The following is a 26,189-nucleotide window of genomic DNA, read 5'->3' on the forward strand; positions in this document are numbered from 1 at the left end:
TTTCAATGCACTTTTTTCTCCCTAAAGAACACGTTTCACTGAGCACTTAAAATCCACTTCTCTGTACACCGCTGACATTTTATCAATGTGGACCCCTAGGTTTACTAACTCCTGGCATAGCACATAGGTACCCATGTACTATGCCAGGATTAGCTGAGCGGAACAGCTCCTGCTTCTGCCTGCTTGGCTAAGCTTAGAGTCCTGCATATCAGCTCTTAGGTTAGCGAAGCAGGTACAGGCAGGAGCTGCTCCGCTCAGCTAATCCTGGCATAGTACATGGGTACCTATGTGCTATGCCAGGAGTTAGTAAACCCGGGGGGCACGGGCAGGTGCAGCAATGTGGGCTCCTGCCTGTACTCACTGCGCTGCGGCCCCATTGATAAGATGTGTACTCCGTACACTGCTGAGCAGTCGGGGGTGTACAGGGAAGTGGATTTTAAGCACACAATCAAACATGGGCTTTAAGGGAGCTAAAGTGGAAGAAAAATACTAAATACATTAATAAACTATAATACAAAAACTATTATTAGGGCATTAGGGACATGTTCACAAACAATTATACAAAAGTTTAGTTTTACTCTTTAACTTCTATGTATATTTTATGCTATTTATTAAATAAAGATAGAGTTTTATTTGGAGAGAGAGACGTGTTTTTTCTTGGTAGGATTTTATATTCTCATTTTAGGTCTGGTTTCAATAAGTGTTCCCAATAAATGAGGCGACTTTCACATCAGCTTTTTTCCTTTCCTCTTTTGATATCAGTCATAGGATCTCAATGCTGGAGGAAAACACTTCTGTTTTGTCCCCATTCATTGTCAAAGGAGACAAAACTGAACGGAACGAAATGGAGCGCACCAGAATGTATTCCGTTCCGTTTGGCCGTGTCCCCATGACGCACACAAAAGTGCTGCAAGCAGCGTTTTTGAGTGCGTCCTGGGATGCGGTGCTTCCTGACACAAGAGAAAATGGATCCGTCCCCCATTGACTAACAGTGGTTTTAGAGACAGATCCGTCTTGGCTTTTCTAGAAATAATACAACTGGATCCGTTCATAACGGATGCAGACGGTTGTATTATCATGACGGAAGCGTTTTTGCTGATCCATGACGGATCCAGCAAAAACTCTGGTGTGAAAGTAGCCTTAGGCGTCCTACTCCCTCTGAGGCACAGGGGATCAAGACTGGTGTACGGGAAAGCCCGTCATGATAAATCTCCCCCATAGTTTACAACTTAAAGGAACACTCTGGGCACTTTCTTATATCTAGTGCAGGTCCAAAATACTCTTTTTTCTGTTTCTTGACTTTTTGTCAAAAGAAAAAGGAAAAAGTCTGGTACCGTGTTACTTTTTGTGTCACGCTCCGCCTCCTCAGGCCCTGCACTAGACATAGCACAGTGAATGTTTTATCTGGAGAGTTCCTTTAATTGCTAGACATTGTACTAGTTGGGTGTGAAGATGCTGATTCTTCAGAAATCCTTTGGAAAAGAAATCGTCTAGAATAAAACTATCCGACCATTCTGTGTACTCAGCCCCTATGCACAGCAATATGTCTCCACCTTACAGACGACCAACACGCCCTGTGTGTAGCCTGCGCTCATGATTTCTATTCCTTCGTGTGCTGTCTGTAGGTTCATGATAAGAGATGTCAGACACAGAGGAGTAACACATGACTGCAAAACCCGACAGCACAGGGTTGGTTTGTAGTAATGGGGACATATTTGTGCATAGGAGATGTAACGGTATAAACCATTGGCGACGTCCTTCTCCCCTAGTCAGAGTGGCGCTGTAGAGTTGCTCCAGAGACTTCCAAGCCGAGTTGCGATTCCCAGTAGCTGTGCAGCTCTTACAAGAGCTAGTAGTGATATAGCTGTTCCCTACAACACGAGACAAGGCTGCAAGTTGAGGGTAAGAAGATCAGACTTTATTGGTGCCACACTTGGCCTTATATGCAAGTCCCCATGCAAGGGGACCTCCCCTCTGGACCTGAAGGAGAACTGGGTGACAACCACACAGACCAATGGAAATAAACACACAATCTGGGACACTCCCATACAGGACACACAATGCCTCCCTTCTGCCTGGGAGATAATTAGTTCAGACACTGTATGTAACCCAATCATCTCCAGGCAGTAAAACCCCATATTTTTTTATAAAGCATTAAAAAGTTCCCCAAAATCCACAATATACCCACAAATGTGACATCCTCTGATAGCCCTGATCTGGGTGACCAAGATATCCGAAAGTCACCCAGACCAGAGAAGGGGTTAAAGAATTTCCTGGAGGTCTCGTTTCTGACCGACCGCACACGCGGATCCTGCCCAAAATAGTTGCATAGAATCAGACTTTTACTATGATGGAATGCAAAACGGAAGCCTTTAAAAGGCATTCAGTTTGCTCTCCGTCCTAATAGAAGTCTATGGGAATCAAAGCGGATCCGTCTATGCAAGACGGAAAATAATGTCCTGTCGACACGGCTTTGTTTTTCCGTCTTGCATAACGGGACCCAGACAGATCAGTTATGCTTTCCCATAGACTTCTATCAGGACGGAAAGCAAACGGAATACCTTTTAAAGGCTTCTGTTTTGCATTCTGTCTGGGCATTCTGTTATTTTCCGTTATAACCATGTTATAACGGAAAGTCATAACGGAATCCCTAACGCTAGTGTGAACCCACCCTTACTTTGTTATTTTGTCTGATTAAGAATCATGAGGGCAGGATGAGGAGATATATTCATAGTTTGTATCTCTATATTCCACTATATTAATGGTGATTTCTAGGTCTTTGTGTTTTTTTTACCTTTATATTGATGGTAATCTTTCATGGAGATTATATTATTTTATTTTATTTATTTGTAGGTTTTATAGAAGTAGCAGGTATGTAATGAGTATTAATTTGAAGTTTTTTTAATTTATGTTTATATTATCATTTTGTTTATTTCATTTAGGCCATTGGGGGCAAGGGTGTTTAGATGATAGATCCAGTAGATTTCCTGTTTCTGGAGAAGATCGAATCTGTTGTAGGGGTTGGGTGGTATATAGTCTATTGGAGTAATTTTAATAGAGTGTAGTTCTTTTTCTGGGGTGTTGGAACAATGTCTGGATAGGCTATGTTTGGCGTATTGTTTTTGTATGTTGTGTTGATTTAGGCGGCAATGTAATGCCTGAGTAGTGCGTCCTACGTATTGTAAACCACATTGACATTCAATCATGTATATGACGTATGGGGATTGGCATGTTAGGTGCTGCTTGATGTTAAAGGAGGTTTTGTTCGCATATGAGGGGAAAGAAGTTTTATTGTGTCAGATGGTTTTACAGCAGAGACAACGTGCTACATTTGTAGCTGCCTGCTTTCCTGGTGATTATTTGGGCGTGACCTTTCTGGTGGTGTCTCGGTTTGCTTGGTGTCAGTAGATTTCTGATGGTGGAGGCGCGTCTGTATGTAATTCTGCTTGGGAGGTTTTTTTTCACATATGCATCTTGTAGTAGGATGTGCCAGTGTTTTTGTAAAATCTGTAGGATAACAGAATTTGATGTACTGTATTGTGTAATGAAATGGAGGTTCATCTGGGCAGTTTGTTCCTTTTTACTGGGTTCTAGGCACTTTCTTTGTGTTAGTTGAAAGCTCTTATGGTAAGCGTCACGTATAATGGGGTATTGTTTTTCTTTAAATCTTTTTTTCCAGTACCTTAGCTTGTGTGATGAAGTCAGTATCATTAGTGCAATTTTGTCGAATCCGTTTGTATTGACTGTAGGGTATGTTTTTGAGCCATTTCTTATGGTGGAAGCTTGTATATTGGATGTAACTGTTTGTGTCTACTGCTTTAAAAAAGGTTCTTGTGATGAGCTTATTATTCTGGTTGGAAACGACAATGTCTAAAAATTCCATTGTTTCCTTGCTGAATTTTGGAGTGAAAACAATACCCCAGTCAGTGAGATTGAGGTGATTACAGAAATTACGGGCCGATTCTTCATCTCCATTCCAGATGATAAACATGTCATCTATGTACTTTCTGTAATAGACGATTTTATTTTTGTGCGTATGGTTTCCCCAGATGTATAATTCTTCGAATTCGCCAATAAAAATATTTGCGAAGGATGGTGCTACTCGTGTTCCCATAGTGGTCCCAGTGCGTTGATGATAGATGTTGCTGTTGTATATGAAGTATTTGTTTTGTAGGATGAATTGAAGTGCCTCCAGTAGGAATTCTGTGATGTTCTGAGGGATTTGTCCTTAGAAAGGGTGTTCCTTACGCAGTGGATACCTAGTTTATGGCGTATGTTGGAGTAGAGGGCAGTTACATCGAGTGTGAGGAAGCCATAATTGGGTAACCATTCAATTGTTTGTAGTTCGCGGACTGCAAGGAAAAAGAGGAGGTACACAGAAAAAAAATATAGAAAAATACCAATAAGCCCTAGTACCATCGCACCATCCCTAGATACAAAAACTCTGTCCACCATTAAGATCTTTAATCTCTCTACACACAAACTCTCAGCTTCCGAAACCACACTGTTACAAAAGGGTCTATACTTTTGCCCCCACAATGGCGTAAACCCCCTAAAACTTTATATAGACTTACAAAAATTCAGGAGAAATCTAACCATCAAGAGGCATTTTGAAATCGAACAAACCAAACACCCCCAGGATTCTACCCATAGCAACAACCCAAGCAACTCCAACAGCCCAACATACAAACACATTGGTGTCAGACCTAAGTCTAATTTCTTCCCCCTACAAAGTCAAGGGCATATCATTCCCACCTTCTTTGAACTAATCTCACAGGAAATAAAAATAAAAACCAGTGATATGAATACTCTAAACTATAAAGGAAACTTGAACAAAACAGACAGCAGCCCTGAATAGTTTAAAAAATCATAGTGACATCATCATACATCCCGCTAATAAAGGTGGAGGAATTTGTTATACAAGATGTCCAAGATTACGAACAAGAAGCCGAAAACATCCCCGGGGACTCTTGTTATTATGAAAAAAATCACAGGGGACCCTTTCCCGGAGGTAACAAAAAAACTGAACCTATTAGTAAAACAAGCCTTTGATAATCAGTACATAAACAAAAAAATAAAATAAATTCCTGACACCTAGAGCACCTTGCACCCCTTACTTTTACCACCTACCTAAAATACTCATCCACCAGGACGCCCAATAGTCTCAAATACCAAATGTGCCACAAGCAACTTATAACAATATCTCGATTTATTTCTACAACCATACGTGAAACAGTTACCAAGCTACATTCATGACTCTAGCCAGCTCTTCCGTGAACTACAAGTAATTGAATGGTTACCCGATTATAGCTTCCTAACACTCGATGTTACTGCCCTCTACTCCAACATACTGTCACGGCTGAGGATGGGGAAAACCCTCAGCCGTGCGATGCCAGATGATGGTAGTCACTGCTCGACCAGGAAGACAGAATTAGGGAGCAGGTCACCTCCTAGAGCTTCCCTAATCTGACCCTGACTCCTAGCTGCATGAGCCGACCTTGATGGTAGGAGGGCTCATGCTCCGGAACCTCGGATCCCTACTAACCCTCCGCAGGTCCCTGAGCTAGGAGCTGGGTAGACTACCTGTTCCTCCTGGACACGGAGAAACCGGAGTCTAAAGTGGCCAAGCTGCAAAAGGAGGGGGAACATATACAACTTATGGCAATGGCAGGTACATGCCACAAACACAACACTCACCTGCCACAGACACTAAGCCTGGAACCCATGTGAAAGTGCTGCTATCCACTACAAAAGGACACAGTACACAACACACATCACACAGGAACCCAGGACCATAAGGTGCAATAAACAAGCATACCACAGACACATCTTCATAACATCAAACAAGAGTTATGACCAAAAGGGTGGCCCTCACTGGAGAGATGGTGAATAACCAGGAGGATGTCTCCAGCAAACCATGGCTGAAGAACCCCTCAGCTTCAGGTCTCCACAGAGGCTTTATAGCCCAAAGTGGCCACACCCACACAGACACACTGTGGGAAGGGAGTTAACCCTTCCATCACCAAACAGGGTAGTGAAGCCACTAAAAGGGGAAGTGCACAAAGAACTATCACACTGCAGCTGTTACCGGCGACAACGACATATGTGGCAACCATGTCCTGGGAGCCAGCCAGAAGGCCGAGACACTGCCAACACATGCAAACAATACAACACGTTGCCACGGGCAGCCACAGGCAAAGGGAAGTGTCACAGTGCACACATACATAAACCCCGTGCACACCAGACATAGAAAGTGCAAACACCCACACATAACCAAAGGCAACCACACGCATACCTGTTGTCCGCGGCAACCGCACTTAAGGCAAACAACTAAGTGCCCCCAGCTGCGGATGACACAACACCCAGACCGCGGGCAACTGCATGCGGCTCCCAAGGAGTCACGACAATAAATATGGGCGTGACACTCCCACCCCTCAAAGACCCCCCACCAAAAAAAAGGGAAACTAAAGCGGAACTCAAAAGGGATGGGAGAAAGGAAAAAATGGGAAATCAGCGCCGGTCCATGCGAGTCTCCCCAGGACTGCTGCCGGACCCTGGAGCAACACACAGGAACCAGGATCCGACTGCCAGCCTCTGGAGCAACACACAGAAACCAGAGACCAGCAAAGAAACAGCCCGGGGAGGCTGCACTGACGCTGCGTCCACTCTCTACTAACGTTCCCACTCCAGTCGCTGCCAACAGACACCCCTAACCAGCACACAGCCGGAACACAAACAGAATGCTGCCAGCAAACGAGCAGAGATAGGAACATAGAGAGGGACGAGGGATCACCAACACGGACACGGAAGGGAGGGTGGCGGGGAATAAGCCACCAACCGCGCCGTTAGCGGTGATCCCCAAACTGCTCTCCCTCCGGAGAACACGCATGCACCCCACAAACCTATGGCGATGCATGCTGCACCCTCTTCCGAAGGTCACACCACGTGAGGAGCCATTGTGGTCATACTGTCATGGCTGAGGATGGGGAAAACCCTCAGCTGTGCGATGCTAGATGATGGTAGTCGCTGCTCGACCAGGAAGACAGAATTAGGGAGCAGGTCACCTCCTAGAGCTTCCCTAATCTGACCCTGACTCCTAGCTGCATGAGCCGACCTTGATGGTAGGAGGGCTCATGCTCCGGAACCTCGGATCCCTACTAACCCTCCGCAGGTCCCTGAGCTAGGAGCTGGGTAGACTACCTGTTCCTCCTGGACGCGGAGAAACCGGAGTCTAAAGTGGCCAAGCTGCAAAAGGAGGGGGAACATATACAACTTATGGCAATGGCAGGTACATGCCACAAACACAACACTCACCTGCCACAGACGCTAAGCCTGGAACCCATGTGAAAGTGCTGCTATCCACTACAAAAGACACAGCACACAACACACATCACTCAGGAACCCAGGACCATAAGGTGCAATAAACAAGCATACCACAGACACATCTTCATAACATCAAACAAGAGTTATGACCACAAGGGTGGCCCTCACTGGAGAGATGGTGAATAACCAAGAGGATGTCTCCAGCAAACCATGGCTGAAGAACCCCTCAGCTTCAGGTCTCCACAGAGGCTTTATAGCCCAAAGTGGCCACACTCACACAGACACACTGTGGGAAGGGAGTTAACCCTTCCATCGCCAAACAGGGTAGTGAAACCACTAAAAGGGGAAGTGCACAAAGAACTATCACACTGCAGCTGTTACTGGCGACAACGACATGCGTGGCAACCGTGTCCTGGGAGCCGGCCAGAAGGCTGAGACACTGCCAACACATGTAAACAATACAACACTTTGCCACGGGCAGCCACAGGCGAAGGGAAGTGTCACAGTGCACACATACATAAACCCTGTGCACACCAGACATAGAAAGTGCATACAAACACCCACGCATAACCAAAGGCAACCACACGCATACCTGTTGTCCACGGCAACCGCACTTGAGGCAAACAACTAAGTGCCCCCAGCTGCGGTTGACACAACACCCCGACCGCGGGCAACTGCATGCGGCTCCCAAGGAGTCACGACCATAAACATGGGCGTGACACATACGCCATGAACTAGGTATCCACTGCGTAAGGAACACCTGTCACGATCAGTGTGGGAGGGGGGAACTCCACACTGAACACAGGAGTGAAGGGGAACAATAACTGGGCCTGGAAACTAGGGAAGAAACAGGTCACCTCCTAACTATCTATCAATATAAATAGACCTTGAAGGTAGGAATATTCATATGCAGGATACCTAGGCCTTTATATCCCTATAAGGCCCTGGAAAATGTTAGGACCAGAGACAACCCAGATGGACAAATGGAAGTCTCTGTCTCAGGCCCAGATACAAACAACAGGGAATATAACAAACACAAACAAACACAACACTTAACTTCTGTAGAGACGGACGAGCAGGAACACCAGAGACAAACTCACATCAGCTCAGCCAAACCCAAATTAATCTATCTACCGCATAGTCAGAAGGGTGGGGTCAGACTATAAAGGGTAGAAGTGATGACCACTTCGCAACAGATGAGAAAAGGGAAGTGGTCATTAACCTTATCAACACTGAATCAAGAGAAATCAAGGAGGAGAAATCAAGGAGGCTGTTAGATTCCTCCACGCTCAGCCAATCTCCTTGATTTCCTGACATCAGTCACCTGAGGGACCGTGACAATACTTCTCCTTCTACGGGTGACCCCTGGGCACCCAGGACCGACCTTATCACCATGGGCTCTGTGAAAGGCCTTCACCAGACGATTTGCATTAACATCGGCCGCTGCAACCCACATCCTCTTCTCTGGTCCGTGACCCTTCCAGTGGACGAGATACTCGAGGGATCTATGGAGAACTTGGGAGTCCACAATCCTGCTGATTTGAAATTCTAAATTACCATCCACCATGACAGGAGCGGGAGGCAAGGAGGACAGCTCAATAGGTTCGACACAGTTCTTTAACAACGACTTATGTAATACGTTAGGAATTTTCAAAGCCTGATGAAGTTCAAGACGGAAGGCTACAGGGTTAACAATGGCAGTGATCTTATATGGACCAATAAATCTTGGGCCAACTTCCAAGAAGGTACCTTAAGCTTAATGTTTCTTGTGGACAGCCAATCAGAATCACCCACTGTTAGGTCCGGACCATTCATACGACTTCTGTCAGCCACACGCTTATACCTGTTGCCCATCTTTTTCAGGTTATTTTGAATTTTCTGCCAAATCAAAGACAAAGAAGAGAAAGATCGTTCCTCCTCAGGAATACCGGAAGTTTGAGTACCATAAAATATGCCAAAATGCGGATGGAATCCATATGCCCCAAAAACGGCAATTTATCAGTGGACTCCTCTCTACGGTTATTAATGGCAAACTCAGCTAACGACAATAATGAAGACCATTACTCCTGGTTCTCCGAAACAAAACATCTCAAGTAAGTCTCCAGATTCTGATTGGTGCGCTCCGTCTGTCTGTTCGACTGAGTATGAAAAGCCGAAGAAAAGGACAATTATACCCTCAGTCGAGTACAGAACGCTTTCCAGAATCTGGAAACAAACTGAGTCCCACGATCAGACACCACTTCAGAGGGAATGACATGTAGTTTCACAATGTTATCGACAAACAGTCGATAGTCTTGGCATTAGGTAGAGCAGGCAATGCTATGAAATGCGACATTTTGCTAAACCGATCAACTACCACCAGGATCACGTTTTTTACAGAAGAATTCAATAAATCTGTGATAAAGTCCATGGACAAATGCGTTCAAGGTCTGGACGGGATGGGTAATGGAAGAAGAGATCCAGAAGGCTGAGTATGTGTCACCTCAGCACGAACACAGGTACAACAGGCTGACACATAGTCCTCAACACACTTACACAGCCCCGACCACCAAAATCTGCATGAGAGGAGATCGACAGTGAATCTACTCCCAGGGTGTCCAGCCAAGACAGTACAGTGATGTTCCTCAAATACCTTATGACGTAAGTCTGAAGGAACAAACAATTTTCCTGGAGGACAAGAGTCCGGAGCATTCTCTTGGGCCTCCAACATCTTAGCCTCAAGATCAGGATATAGGGCAGATATGACTACCCCTTCAGACAAAATAGGACTAGGATGTTTAGCATCATCCTCCCAGGAAAGCTGCGCGACATAGCATCCGCCTTGATGTTCTTAACCCCAGGGCTGTATGTGACAATGAAATTAAATCTGGTGAAAAAATCTGTCTCACATGATCCTTATGAGTCTCCATGTGTAACATCCCAGAGTATGTCACTAAAACTCTGTTCCCCTGCTACATGATGTTAAAGTGTATATGTGTTATCATCTTGTGTGATCTGACATTGCATTTTCCATTATATGGATTTCTCTGTAGAGACGGACGAGCAGGAACACCAGAGACAAACTCACTCCAGCTCAGCCAAACCCAAATGAATCTATCTACCGCATAGTCAGAAGGGTGGGGTCAGACTATAAAGGGTAGAAGTGATGACCACTGAGCAACAGCTGAGAAAAGGGAAGTGGTCATTAACCCTATCAACACTGAATCAAGAGAAATCAAGGAGGCTGTTAGATTCCTCCACAGTCAGTCAATCTCCTTGATTTCCTGACATCAGTCACCTGAGGGACCGTGACAACACCCTTTCTAAGGACAAATCCCTCAGAACATCACAGAATTCCTACTGGAGGCACTTCAATTCATCCTACAAAACAACTACTTCATATACAACAGCAACATCTATCATCAACGCACTGGGACCACTATGGGGGCATGAGTAGCGCCATCCTTCGCAAATATTTTTATGGGCAAATTCGAAGAATTATACATCTGGGGAAACCATACGCACAAAAATAAAATCGTCTATTACAGAAGGTACATAGATGACATGTTTATCATCTGGAATGGAGATGAAGAATCGGCCCGTAATTTCTGTAATCACCTCAATCTCACTGACTGGGGTATTGTTTTCACTCCAAAATTCAGCAAGGAAACAATGGAATTTTTAGACATTGTCGTTCCCAACCAGAATAATAAGCTCATCACAAGAACCTTTTTTAAAGCAGTAGACACAAAGAGTTGCATCCAATATACAAGCTTCCACCATAAGAAAGGGCTCAAAAACATACCCTACAGTCAATACAAACGGATTTGACAAAATTGCACCAATGATACTGACTTAATCACACAGGCTAAAGTACTGGAAAAAAGATTTAAAGAAAACAATACCCCATTATATGTGATGCTTACAATAAGAGCTTACAACTAATACAAAGAGAATGCCTAGAACCCAGTAAAAAGGAACAAACTGCCCAGATGAACCTCCATTTCATTACACAATACAGTACATCAAACTCTGTTATCCTACAGATTTTACAAAAACAGTGGCACATCCTACTACAAGATGCATATCTGAAAAAATACCTCCCAAGCAGAATTACATACAGACGCGCCTCCACCATCAGAAATCTACTGGCACCAAGCAAACCGAGACACCACCAGAAAGGTCACGCCCAAATAATCACCAGGAAAGCAGGCAGCTACAAATGTAGCACGTTGTCTCTGCTGTAAAACCATCTGACACAATAAAACTTCTTTCCCCTCATATGCGAACAAAACCTCCTTTAACATCAAGCAGCACCTAACATGCCAATCCCCATACGTCATATACATGATTGAATGTCAATGTGGTTTACAATACGTAGGACGCACTACTCAGGCATTACATTGCCGCCTAAATCAACACAACATACAAAAACAATACGCCAAACATAGCCTATCCAGACATTGTTCCAATACCCCAGAAAAAGAACTACTCTCCATTAAAATTACTCCAATAGACTATATACCACCCAACCCCTACAACAGATTCGATCTTCTACAAAAACGGGAAAACTACTGGATCTATCATCTAAACCCCCTTGCCCCCAATGACCTAAATGAAATAAACAAAATGATAATATAAACATAAATAAAAAAAAGTCAAATTAATACTCTTTACATACCTGCTACTTCTATAAAACCTACAAATAAATAAAATAAAATTAAATAATATAATATAATCTCCATTAAAAATTACCATCAATATAAGGCCTCATGCACACGGCCGTTATTTTGGTCCGCATCCGAGCCACAGTTTTGGCGGCTCGGATGCGGACCCATTCACTTCAATGGGGCCGCAAAATTTGTTGTTTTAAATGTGTTGTAACCCCTCTCAGTGTATACAGTCCTGAGGAAGAGGGAAATTCAACCCTCAAAATGCGTTGACTAATAAAAGATTAGCCTTCATTACCGGCATCGTTCCTGATGTTTTACTCATTCAATGCCAGGCAGCGCCTCGAAGGATCCTGAACCAATTTTCTACAACCAGCTACCTAACCTGTTGATCGTTCCAAGTATCGCAGAGGACCACGGCCGCAGCCCCGGACAACCGCCTACTGGTCGGGTTTTACAGATTTTGTGGCTCCTCACAACACGATCTGGTAAGAATATTCTTACATTTTAAACTCGCGTTGAAACAACTAATACCGCACAAGTGGCGCATTATTCTTCCTATTCTTTATCTTTACACAGCTATTCGCAGGCTCCAGATGTCCTGGCTCTTGTACTTGCACCTGTTCTGGGCAAGACGCCAACGAGGTGGGCAGAGAGAAAGGTAAACACATTGCCTCCCCCTAAAACCTGTCCATCTCCACCCACACTACTCACTGCATGAGAAATAACATCACTATTCCCATCTTTTTCATAAAACACTGTTCCTCTGTTATTCCTTTTAGAACTTTATGAATACATTAACTGGGTGTTATCAGTTGGGGATGGAAGTGCATCCCTCCACCGTATCACGTCCCCCAGTGGTGACTTCATCATACCGCGCTGGGACACATCCCTTTGACAAGGGGAATGGTAATGCCTTAGGGCTCATGCACACAGCCGTAGCCGTTTTTTTTGCCGGCCGCAAATTGCGGATCCACGAAACATGGATACCGGCCGTGTGCGTTCTGCATTTTGCGGAACAGAACTCCAGCGCGCTATAGAACTGACCTATACTTGTCCGTAATACGGACAAGAATAGGACTTGTTTTATTTTTTGTGGGGGCCGCAGAACGGACACCCGGTTGCAGATAGCACACAGTGTGCTGTCTGCATCTTTTACAGACTAAAGACAAGGGGTCCGCATCTGATACGTGTTTTTTGCAGGCATAAGCCCTTATTCAGACGTCAGTGATTTCCATCAGTGATTGTGAGCCAAAACCAGGATCGGAGCCTCCACAGACATAGGGTATAAGGGGAAGATCTGCACCTGTTCTGTGTTTAGAGACGCACCTGGTTTTGGCTCAAAATCACTGATGGAAATCACTGAGTGTGTGAATAAAGGCTCATGCACTCGAACGTATTTTTTTTCCGTGTCCTTTTTTTTTTTTTTTTTTTTTTTTGGGCCTGTATACGGAGCCACTCACTTCAATGGGGGAAAAAAAAATGCGGAAATGACTCCATGTGGATTCCGTTTCCGTACGTCTGCATGGCCTCTTCACAAAAAAAATAGAACATGTCCTATTATTGTCCACATTATGGACTGTTCTATTAGGGGCCGGCCGTTCCATTCTGCAAAATGCGGAATGCACATAGCCGGTATCCATGTTTTGTAGACCGCAAACCATCCAACAGTTGCGTGCATGAGCCCTAAGGCATAACACCTGGTTGTAAATTTATTCCTACATTCCTAAGGCTACATGCACACGACCGTATGTGTTTTGCGGTCCGCAAATTGCAGATCCGCCCCCCAAAAAAACAGTTGCCTTTCGTATGCCATCCATTTTTTTTTTTTGCGGATCCATTGTAACAATGTTTAAAACAGACAAGAATAGGACATGTTCTATTTTTTGGGCGGGGCTACGGAACGGACTTACGGATGTGGACAGCACACGGTGTGCTGTCCAAATTTTTTGCAGACCCATTGAAATGAATGGGTCCGCATCCTATCCGTAAAAAAAAACGGAACGGACACGGAAACAAACAACTTTAGTGTGCATGTAGCCTAAGACCTCTTGCACACGACCGTATGTCTTTGGCCTCTTGCATACGAACTTTTTTTTTTTTCTGTTTGCGTTCTGATTTTTGCGTTCCGTATAAGGTCCATATAGGACATGTTTAATCTTTGAACGGAACGGAAAAACGGAAACGTAATGCATACGGAGTATATTCCGTTTTATTTTTTTGCGTAACCATTGAAATGAACGGACGGACCGTATACGGAATGCAAAAAACGGCCCGTAAATGGGAGAAAAAAAAAATGGTCGTGTGAAAGAGGCATAAGAGGAAAGAAAGAGCACAATACACAGAAAAGAGGCTGCAGATTCTTATTTTTAGGGGAACTAAAATGATTTACTAAAACAGGCGTGCGAGGCGACAGATCCTCTTTAAAGATGTACTTAGACCTTAACTGTAAATCAACATCAGACCTTACAATGCGCCCTAAAAGAGTCAAAAAACACATTCAGCACTGCTACATCTGTACACGATTCTTTCTTTGTACTCACCAGCTTCCCAAGAACAGGAGCTCTGAAGAGAACGTTGCAATTCACATGATATTTTTATGAAGCTACAGTAGCTGGGAAATAGGTATCACATGCTCATCGTTACATACGGACTCGTTTGACTTGTTGTAATTGGCAACGTGAGCTCTTTCTTAATCGTGTCTCTTGCCGCCATGTTCATCAGCAAGGACCCGCTCATCATGCCACAGTAGTTAATAGTAATGAACCCCCACCAGCCGAGGGATTATACAGATAAAATATGTACCGTATTTTCCGGCGTATAAGACGACTGGGTGTATAAGACGACCCCCAACTTTTCCAGTTAAAATATAGGGTTTGGGCTATACTCGCCGTATAAGACTACCCCTCCAACGCTATTTACTTTGGCATCAAGATCTGCAGGTAATTGTTGTGCAATTTTCGTCTTTTGCCTCAGTACCATACTATGCCTTTCCAAGAATCTAGTGCACCAGGATGCAGGGGCCTTAGATCTGTTGCTGTGATCTGGGTTAGATTTGGCCACTGAAGTGCAAGCAAACGTATTTTATTTCGTGTCACTACATAACCGTTTTGGCGATGCTCATTCACCGTGTCTGCTACATGTTTTTCGAGTTCTGGCCAATGTGGGGTGATTCTTCTTAATGCACACTTACCCCTTGGCATACTCTTTTTCATTTGTTTTCCAGTCCCGAACCATCTTTTCTGTTACTCCATATTTTCTTGCCGCAGCGCAGTTATTATGTTCCATGGCAAAGTTTACAATTTTAAGTTTGAAACTGGCTTCATATTTCTTTCTTCTTGCTGGTGGAGCCATGATGGGGTCTTGACTGTTAGCCATTTGTATACTGTACTGTATGTACTGGTGCTGTACTGTATGTACTGGTGCTGTACTGTATGAACAGGTACAGATACTGGTGCTTTACTGTATGAACAAGTACAGATACTGGTGCTGTACTGTATGTACTGGTGCTGTACTGTATGAACAGGTACAGATACTGGTGCTTTACTGTATGTACTGGTGCTGTACTGTATGAACAGGTACAGATACCGGTGCTGTACTGTATGAACAGGTACATATACTGGTGCTTTACTGTATGTACTGGTGCTGTACTGTATGAACAGGTACAGATACTGGTGCTGTACTGTATGAACAAGTACAGATACTGGTGCTGTACTGTATGTACTGGTGCTGTACTGTATGAACAGGTACAGATACTGGTGCTTTACTGTATGTACTGGTGCTGTACTGTATGAACAGGCACAGATACTGGTGCTGTACTGTATGAACAGGTACAGATACTGGTGCTTTACTGTATGTACTGGTGCTGTACTGTATGAACAGATACTGGTGCTGTACTGTATGAACAAGTACAGATACTGGTGCTGTACTGTATGTACTGGTGCTGTACTGTATGAACAGGTACAGATACTGGTGCTGTACTGTAGGTACTGGTGCTGTACTGTATGAACAAGTACAGATACTGGTGCTGTACTGTATGTACTGGTGCTGTACTGTATGTACTGGTACTGTATGAACAGGTACAGATACTGGTGCTGTACTGTATGTACTGGTACTGTATGAACAAGTACAGATACTGGTGCTGTACTGTATGTACAGATACTGGTGCTGTACTGTATGTACAGATACTGGTGCTGTACTGTATGTACAGGTACAGATACTGGTGTTGTACTGTATTCACCGCCACATGTATCTACTCCCCAGATAGACTCTGTTTTTTGACCACAGATAAGATGCACACCAAACTTCATTAGAGATCCGCCAACATTAGAATTGGCTGAAGTGCAGATGCTTCCCGCTTCCCCCTGCCTTCCCTCAGAATCGCCAATCCAACCCAGTATACAACAACCAGCCAATCACAGCAAGCGATGTACCGGTATTTTCTGTGCACACTGCATACAGAGCCTGCTTGGATTGGGTGGGTCAGCTCTCCCTGCCTGCCCAGCCCTCCCCGTCTTCAAGACGATCTGAGCAGTAGTACGCAATGTGATACTGCCGGCATGAGAAAACCACTGAGAGCAGGGAGAGGGGGCTGCTTCAGGAGCGGCTGGCCGGGATGCAGCGCACGGTGGCTCAGCTAGCCTCCAGTCCGGCTAGGAAGTAAGTTTCAGCACGCCGTATACCGGCATATAAGATGACACCCGACTATAAGACGACCTCCGACTTTTGAGAAGATTTTCATGTGTTAAAAAGTAGTCTTATACGCAGGAAAATACAGTAGATCCCATAGCCTAAGGGTTTGGTCACACGGTCAGGTTTCTTGATGCAGTTTCTAAAGCCAAAATCAGGGGGCGATCATCGAATGAGAGAAAGTGTAAGGGCTCATGCACATGAACGTATTTTCTTTCCGTGTCCATTCAGTTTTTTTTGGCTGCCGTATGTGGAAACATTCATTTCAATGGGTCCGCGGGGAAAAAAAACTGAAGTTACTCTGTGTGCATTCCTTTTCCGTATGTCCGTATTTCCATTACGCAAAAAAATTGAATATTAACATATATGTATATTTTATGCTATTTATTAAATAAAGATTGAATTTTATTTGGAGAGAGAGACGTGTTTTTTCTTGGTAGGATTTTGTATTCTCATTTTAGGTCTGGTTTCAATAAGGCTACTTTCACACCTGCGTTCAGGTGTCCGCTCGTGAGCTCCGTTTGAAGGGGCTCACAAGTGGCCCTGAACGCAGCCGTCTGGCCCTAATGCATTCTCAGTGGAGGCGGATCCACTGAGAATGCATCCGCCTGCCAGCGCTCAGCCTCCGCTCCGCCCAGTGAGCGGACACCTGAACGCTGCAAGCAGCGTTCGGGTGTCCGCCTGGCCGTGCGGAGGTGAGCGGTTCCGTTCCGACTTACAATGTAAGTCAATGGGGACGGATCCGCTTGAAGATGACACCATATGGCTCAATCTTCAAGCGGATCCGTCCCCCATTGACTTTCAATGTAAAGTCTGAACGGATCCGCTCAGGCTACTTTCACACTTAGAAAATTTTTCTAAGTTATAATGCAGACGGATCCGTTCTGAACGGAGCCACCGTCTGCATTAATATGAGCGGATCCGTTCAGAACGCTAGTGTGAAAGTAGCCTTAGTGTTCCAAATAAATGAGGCGACTTTCACATCAGCTTTTTTCCTTTCCGCTATTGATATCTGTCATAGGATCTCAATGCCAGGGGAAAACGCTTCAGTTTTGTCCCCAATTATCGTCAATGGGAACAAAACTGAACTGAACGAAACGGAGCGCACCAGAATGTATTCCATTCCGTTTGGCTGCGTCCCCATGACACACACACGCTTTTGAGTGCATCCTGGGATGCGGTGCGTCCTGACAAAAAAGAAAACAGATCCGTCCCCCATTCACTAAGGCTACATGCACACAACCGTGCCGTTTTTTGTGGTCCGCAAACCGTGGATCCACAAAAAACGGAAGCCGCCCGTTTGCCTTCCGCAATTTGCGGAACTGAACGGGTGCCCCATTGTAGACATGCCTATTCTTTTCCGCAAAACTGACAAGAATAGGACATTGGATCAGTTTTGTCTGCTATATGCTGCGGTGCTCAGGCACTGTATAAATGCCTGTCAAATCTACATGGGCGGTTGTATTGGCATGCGCATGCGCCCTAAAGCAATGTTCAAAAGTAGCCATCTTTGATGTGGTCTGTACATTACGTACTACCTCTGTGAATCTCGCGATAGCGGTTGGAGCGGCGCATGCGCCGTCTTCTCTTCCGGACGCCAACAGTTCCCACCATGTCTACTCTGCCTGAAGTGATTCATTCAAAGGTTTTTAACTTTTTTATTGGTATATTATGTTAGACATACCTGTTCACTTGTCACTTTTGATTAGTAATTATGGATTTTTGGTGATTTTATATTATATTTATTACACTATGGAATTTTTATTACTATACTTATATTGCTGCTATATTGAACCACGACGATATACTGACTATACTTGTAATATGGCTGTAATATTTATGCATTTGCACTTTATTATATGATGTATCAATTTGTATTTTGTTAATCACTTGCATTATTTATAAATGTAATTTTGCACATGTTAATCACCTGGAAAAAGGCTCCATAGAGAGAGCTGAAACGTTGCTGATGAGTGAATAAATCGTCCACTTTTTCATTATCATCTGGAGTGCTGCCTTCCTTTGCTTCATTATCAAGAATAGGACATGCTATATATTTTTTGGGGCCACGGAACGGTGCAACGGATGTGCTGTCCACATCTTTTGCGGCCCCATTGAAGTGAATGGGTTCGCATCCGAGCCGCCAAAACGGCGGCTCGGATGCGGACCAAAACAACAGCCGTGTGCACGAGGCCCTATACCTTATGTCTGTGGAGGCTCCGATCCTGGTTTTTGCTGACAATCACTGATGGAAATCACTGACGTCTGAATAAGGGCTTATGCCTGCAAAAAAGACGTATCAGATGCGGACCCCTTGTCTAGGCCATAAAAGATGCAGACAGAACACTGTGTGCGGCTCGGATGTGGACCTGAAAAGGGGTCGTGTGCATGAGGCCTAACAGTGGTTTTAGAGACAGATCCGTCTTGGCTATTATAGAAATAATACAACTGGATCCGTTCATAACGGATGCAGACGGTTGTATTAGGCCTCTTGCAGACGACCGTATGGCTTTTTTAGTATTTTGCGGTCCGCAAAAAACGGATCCGCAAAAAATATGGATGACGTCCGTGTGCATTCCATATTTTGCGGAACAGAACAGCTGGCCCCTGATAGAACAGTACTATCCTTGTCCATTATGCGGACAATAATAGGACATGTTCTATCTTTGAATGGAACGGAAAAACGGAAATACGGAAACGGAAGGCATACAGAGTACCTTCCGTTTTTTTTGCGGATCCATTGAAATGAATGGTTCAGTATACGGTCCGTATACGGAACGCAAAAACTGGAAACGTAAACGGAAGAAAAAAAACGTTTGTGTGCAAGAGGCCTTATCATGACGGAAGCGTTTTTGATGATTCATGGCGGATCCAGCAAAAATGCTGTTGTGAAAGTAGTCTTTGGCTGGGTTCACAAGGGCGTTGCAGGAAAAGATGCGGGTGCGTTGCGGGAAAATGCGCAATTGTTCCGCTCAAGTGCAAAGCGTTTTAATGCGTTTTGCACGAGCATGAGAAAAATCGGCATGTTTGGTACCCAGGCCCGAACCCGGACTTCTTCACAGAAGTTCGGGCTTGGGATCGGTGTTGTGTAGATTTGATTATTTTCCCTTATAACATGGTTAGGCCTCATGCACACGACCGTTGTGTGCATCCGTGGCCATTGTGCCGTTTTCAGTTTTTTTTCGCGGACCCATTGACTTTCAATGGGTCCGTGGAAAAATCGGAAAATGCACCGTTTTGCAGCCAAGGCCGTGATCCGTGTATCCTGTCCGTCAAAAAAATATGAGCTGTCCTATTTTTTTGACGGACAACGGTTCACGGACCCATTCAAGTCAATGGGTCCGTGAAAGAACACGGATGCACACAAGATTTGCATCCGTGTCCGTGATCCGTGGCCGTAGGTTGCTTTCATACAGACGGATCCGAAGATCCGTCTGCATAAAAGCTTTTTCAGATCTAAGTTTTCACTTCGTGAAAACTCATATCCGACAGTATATTCTAACACAGAGGCGTTCCCATGGTGATGGGGACGCTTCTAGTTAGAATACACTACAAACTGTGTACAAGACTGCCCCCTGCTGCCTGGCAGCACCCGATCTCTTACAGGGGGCCGTGATCAGCACAATTAACCCCTTAAGGTGCGGCACCTGAAGGGGTTAATTGTACTATCATATCCCCCTGTAAGAGATCAGGGCTGCCAGGCAGCAGGGGGCAGACCCCCCCCCCTCCCCAGTTTGAATATATAATTGGTGGCCAGTGCGGCCCCCCCCTCCCTCCCTCTATTGTAATAATAGCTTGGTGGCCAGTGTGCGGCCCCCCGGCCCCCCCCCCCTTCCTCCCTCTATTGTAATAAATCGTTGGTGGCACAGTGTGCGCCCCCCCCCTTCCTCCCTCTATTGTAATAAATCGTTGGTGGCACAGTGTGCGCCCCCCATCGCCCCCCCCTTCCTCCCTCTATTGTAATAAATCGTTGGTGGCACAGTGTGAGCCCCCCATCGCCCCCCCCCACTTCCTCCCTCTATTGTAATAATTCGTTGGTGGCACAGTGTGCACCCCCCATCGGCCCCCCCTCCCTATATAGCATTACCAACATTGGTGGCCAGTGTGCGGCCTCTCATCCCCCCCGATCATTGGTGGCAGCGGAGTTCCGATCAGAGTCCCAGTTTAATCGCTGGGGCTCCGATCGGTCACCATGGCAACCAGGACGCTACTGCAGTCCTGGTTGCCATGGTTACTTAGCAATAGTACAATAGTAGAAGATTCATAGTTACCTGCTGGCTGCTGCGATGTCTGTGTCCGGCCGGGAGCTCCACCTACTGGTAAGTGACAGGTCTGTGCGGCGCATTGCTAAATGAACTGTCACTTACCAGTAGGAGGAGCTCCCGGCCGGTCACAGACATCGCAGCAGCCAGCAGGTAAGTATGAATCTTCTACTATTGTACTATTGCTAAGTAACCATGGCAACCAGGGCTGCAGTAGCTTCCTGGTTGCCATGGTTACCGATCGGAGCCCCAGTGATTAAACTGGGACTCCGATCGGAACTACGCTGCCACCAATGATCGGGGGGGGGGGGGGGAGATGGGAGGCCGCACACTGGCCACCAATGTTGTTACTGCTATAGAGGGAGGGGGGCCGATGGGGGGTGCACACTGTGCCACCAACGATTTATTACAATAGAGGGAGGAAGGGGGGGGCCCGATGGGGGGCGCACACTGTGCCACCAACGATTTATTACAATAGAGGGAGGAAGGGGGGGCCCGATGGGGGGCGCACACTGTGCCACCAACGATTTATTACAATAGAGGGAGGGAGGGGGGTCGATGGGGGGCGCACACTGTGCCACCAATGATTTATTACAATAGAGGGAGGGAGGGGGGCCGATGGGGGGTGCACACTGTGCCACCAACGATTTATTACAATAGAGGGAGGGAGGGGTCTGATGGGGGGCGCACACTGTGCCACCAACGATTTATTACAATAGAGGGAGGGAGGGGGGGGCCGCACTGGCCTCCAATGATATTCAAACTGGGGAGGGGGGGGGTCTGCCCCCTGCTGCCTGGCAGCCCTGATCTCTTACAGGGGGATATGATAGTACAATTAACCCCTTCAGGTGCGGCACCTGAGGAGTTAATTGTGCTGATCACAGCCCCCTGTAAGAGATCGGGTGCTGCCAGGCAGCAGGGGGCAGTCATGTACACAGTTTGTAGTATATTCTAACTAGAAGCGTCCCCATCACCATGGGAACGCCTCTGTGTTAGAATATACTGTCGGAAATGAGTTTTCATGATGTAACTCATATCCGACAGTATATTCTAACATAGAGGCGTTCCCATGGTGATGGGGACGCTTCAAGTTAAAATATACCATCGGATTGGAGAAAACTCCGATCCGATGGTATAAAAGGGACTCCAGACTTTACACTGAAAGTCAATGGGGACGGATCCGTTTGAAATGGCACCATATTGTGTCAACATCAAACGGATCCGTCCCCATTGACTTGCATTGTCATTCAGGACGGATCCGTTTGGCTCCGCACGGCCAGGCGGACACCAAAATGACTTTTTTTTCATGTCCGTGGATCCTCCAAAAATCAAGGAAGACCCACGGACGAAAAAACGGTCACGGATCACGGACCTACGGACCCCGTTTTTGCGGACCGTCAAAAAATACTGTCGTGTGCATGAGGCCTTATAAGGGAAAATAATAGCATTCTTAATACAGAATGCATAGTACAATAGGGCTGGAGGGGTTAAAAGAATAAAAATAAATAATTGAACTCACCTTAATCCACTTGTTCGCGCAGCCGGCATCTCTTCTGTCTTCTTCTTTGAGGACCTGGGAGGAAAAGGATGGTGATGGACCATGTGATGAGCGCAGTGACATCACCAAAGGTCCTTTTGCTCCCAGGTCCTCAAAGAAGAAGAAAGAAGAGAAGCCGGGGTGCGCAAACAAGTGGATGAGGTGAGTTTAATTATTTATTTAAATTTTTTAACCCCTCCATCCCTAATTTACTTAGCATTCTGTATTAAAAATGCTATTATTTTCCCTTATAACAATGTTATAAGGGAAAATAATAAAGATCGGGTCCCCATCCCGATCGTCACCTAGCAACCGTGCGTGAAAATCGTACTGCATCCGCACTTGCTTGCGGATTCTTGCGATTTTCACGCAGCCCCATTCACCTCTATGGGGCCTGCGTTGATGTGAAAAACGCACAATATAGAGCTTGCTGCGATTTTCACACATCGCACAAGTGATGCGTGAAAATCACAGCTCATCTGCACAGCCCCATAGAAATGAATGGGTCCGGATTCAGGGCGGGTGCAATGCGTTCACCTCATGCATTTTACTCGCGCGGAATTCTCGGCCGTGTGAAAGTAGCCTTAGCCGTCCTACTCACTCGGAGGCACAGGGGATCAAGAGTGGTGTACGGGAAAGCCCGTCATGATAACTCTCCCCCAATAGTTTACAACTTAAAGGAACACTCTGGGCACTTTCTTATATCTAGTGCAGGTCCAAAGGGGCCGGTGCGTGACAAAGGAATACTCTTTTTTCTGTTTCTTGACTTTTTGTGTCACGCTCCGCCTCCTCAGGCCCTGCACTAGACATAGCACAGTGTATACATTTTGTCTGGAGAGTTCCTTTAATTGCTGGAAATTGTACCAGTTGGGTGTGAAGATGCTGATTCCTTTGGAAAATAAATAGTCTAGAATAAAACTATCCGACCATTCGGTGTACTCAGCCTTAGGCCTCTTTCACACGACCGTTTTTTTTTTCCGTTTTGCGGGCCGTTTTTTGCGGGCCGTATACGGAACCATTCATTTCAATGGTTCCGCAAAAAAAACGGAATGTGTTCCGTATGCATTCCGTTTCCGTATTTCCGTTTTTCTGTTCCGTTGAAAGATAGAACATGTCCTATATATGGCCGCAAATCACGTTCCGTGGCTCCATTAAAGTCTATGGGTCCGCAAAAGAACGGAATGCATACGGAAATGCATCCGTATGTCTTCTGTATCCGTTCGGTTTTTTGTGGAACCATCTATTGAAAATGTTATGCCCAGCCCAATTTTTTAAATGAAATTACTGTATACTGTATTTGCCATACGGAACAATGGAACGGAAACGGAACCACAACGGAAGCAAAAAACGGAACAACGGATCCGTGAAAAACGGACCGCAAAACACTGAAATGGACATACTGTCGTGTGAAAGAGGCCTTAGAGACGACCAACACGCCCTGTGTGTAGCCTGCGCTCATGATTTCTATTCCTTCGTGTGCTGTCTGTAGGTTCATGATAAGAGATGTCAGACACAGAGGAGTAACACATGACTGCAAAACCCGACAGCACAGGGTTGGTTTGTAGTAATGGGGACATATTTTTGCATAGGAGACATGTACAGTATTAGTCCTCTTTGCGGTCCAAAAAAAAACGGATCGGTAAAAAATACGGATGACATGCATGTGCATTCCGTATATTGCGGAACAGAACAGCTGGCCCTTCATAGAACAGTACTATCCTTGTCTGTAATGTTGACAATAATAGGACATGTTCTATTTTTTTGCAGAACGGAATACAGAAATACGGAAACGGAATGCACACGGAGTAACTTCAGTTTTTTTTGTGGACTTATTGAAATGAATAGTTCCGTATACGGTCCGCAAAAAACCCCGGAACGGAAACGGAATGAAAATATGTTCGTGTGCAAGAGGCCTTATGCAGTGGAGCATATGAATCCGATATCTGGCTGCGAAGTACTGGGGTGAAATTACAGCTCTGAGGCTGCAGAATTGTGAATGCAGCTCTGGACCATAATACTGGATGTAACTGAAGATCAGGACAGCTTTTTATCTAGATTTATACTATAAGAAAATGTAAAGTTATTCTCACTGTGAAACATACCGTACACTTTATGATGTGAATATGTAGAGAAACTCAAGCAGAAACATTGCGATTATCAGCCACAGCTATTCGCGGGCTCCAGATGTCCTGGCTCTTGTACTTGCACCTGTTCTGGGCAAGACGCCAACGAGGTGGGCAGAGAGAAAGGTAAACACATTGCCTCCCCCTAAAACCTGCCCATCTCCACCCACACTACTCACTGCATGAGAAATAACATCACTATTCCCATCTTTTTCATAAAACACTGTTCCTCTGTTATTCCTTTTAGAACTTTATGAATACATTAACTGGGTGTTATCAGTTGGGGATGGAAGTGCATCCCTCCACCGTGTCACGTCCTCCAGTGGTGACTTTTACGGACAAGAATAGGACATGTTTTATTTTTTAGTGGGGGCCGCAGAACGGACACCCGGTTGCAGATAGCACACAGTGTGCTGTCTGCATCTTTTACGGCCTAGACAAGGGGTCCGCATCGGATACGTCATTTTTGCAGGCATAAGCCCTTATTCAGACGTCAGTGATTTCCATCAGTGATTGTGAGACAAAACCAGGATCGGAGCCTCCACAGACATAAGGTATAGGGCCTCATGCACACGGCTCGGATGCGGACCCATTCACTTCAATGGGGCAGCAAAAGATGCGTACAGCACTCCGTGTGCTGTCCGCATCCGTGGCTCTGTTCCGTGGCACCGCAAAAAAAAATACAACATGTCCTATTCTTGTCCGTTTTGCGGACAAGAATAGGCAATTATATTGAAGGCTGTCTGTGCGGTTCCGCAAATTGCGCGCACGGACCGCAAAACACACCACGGTCGTGTGCATTAGGCCTAAGGGGAAGATCACCACCTGTTCTGTGTTTAGAGCCGCACCTGGTTTTGGCTCAAAATCACTGATGGAAATCACTGAGTGTGTGAATAAAGGCTCATGCACTCAAACGTATTTTTGTTTCAGTGTCCGTTTTTTGTTTTTGTTTGCAGCCTGTATGCAGAACCACTCACTTCAATGGGGCAGCAAAAAAAAAAAGCTGAAATAACTCAATGTGCATTCCGTTTCCGTATGTCTGGATGGCTGTTATAGACTGTTCTATTAGGGGCAGACCGCAAAACATCCAACAGTTGCGTGCATGAGCCCTAAGGCATAACACCTGGTTGTAAATTTATTCCTATATTTCTAAGGCCTCTTTCACATGAGCGAGAATTCCGCCGGGTGCAATGCGTGAGGTGAACGCGTTGCACCCACACTGAATCCGGACAAATTCACTTCAATGTGCAGATGAGCGGTGATTTTCACGCATCACTTGTGCGTTGCGTGAAAATCACAGCATGTTCTATATTCAGCGTTTTTCACGCAACGCAGGCCCCATAGAAATGAATGGGTCTGCATGAAAATCTCAAGCATCCGCAAGCAAGTGCGGATGCGGTGCAATTTTCACGCATGGTTGCTAGGAGATGATAGGGATGAGCAACCCCATTAAAGTCTAATCACTGTATTATTTTCCCTTATAACATGGTCATAAAGGAAAATAATAGCATTGTTAATACAGAATGCTTACTAAAATGTTGCTTGAGGGGTTAAAAAAAAAAAATTATTAACTCACCTCATCCTGTTTTTCACGCAGCCGGACCTG

The 26,189-nt window shown here is 45.3% G+C and overlaps 1 protein-coding gene across 2 annotated transcripts in view; it reads right to left on the reverse strand.

The window, feature by feature from the left end:
• The window catches only part of SLC2A9 (solute carrier family 2 member 9), a 1,019,898-nt gene extending 995,041 nt beyond the window's left edge, over window positions 1-24,857 (reverse strand). The window contains exon 1 of one of the 2 annotated variants that reach the window (XM_044296370.1): window positions 24,563-24,857. The gene's annotated coding sequence lies outside the window, so the exon portion shown is untranslated. Of the gene's footprint in view, window positions 1-11,983; window positions 12,002-24,562 lie in introns of those variants that run through there. The other variant, XM_044296363.1, reaches the window with a different exon arrangement.
• Between the last annotated feature and the right edge of the window lie 1,332 nt (window positions 24,858-26,189).

Source organism: Bufo gargarizans, chromosome 1 (assembly GCF_014858855.1).
Source record: "Bufo gargarizans isolate SCDJY-AF-19 chromosome 1, ASM1485885v1, whole genome shotgun sequence".
Classification (NCBI taxonomy): Eukaryota; Metazoa; Chordata; class Amphibia; order Anura; family Bufonidae; genus Bufo; species Bufo gargarizans.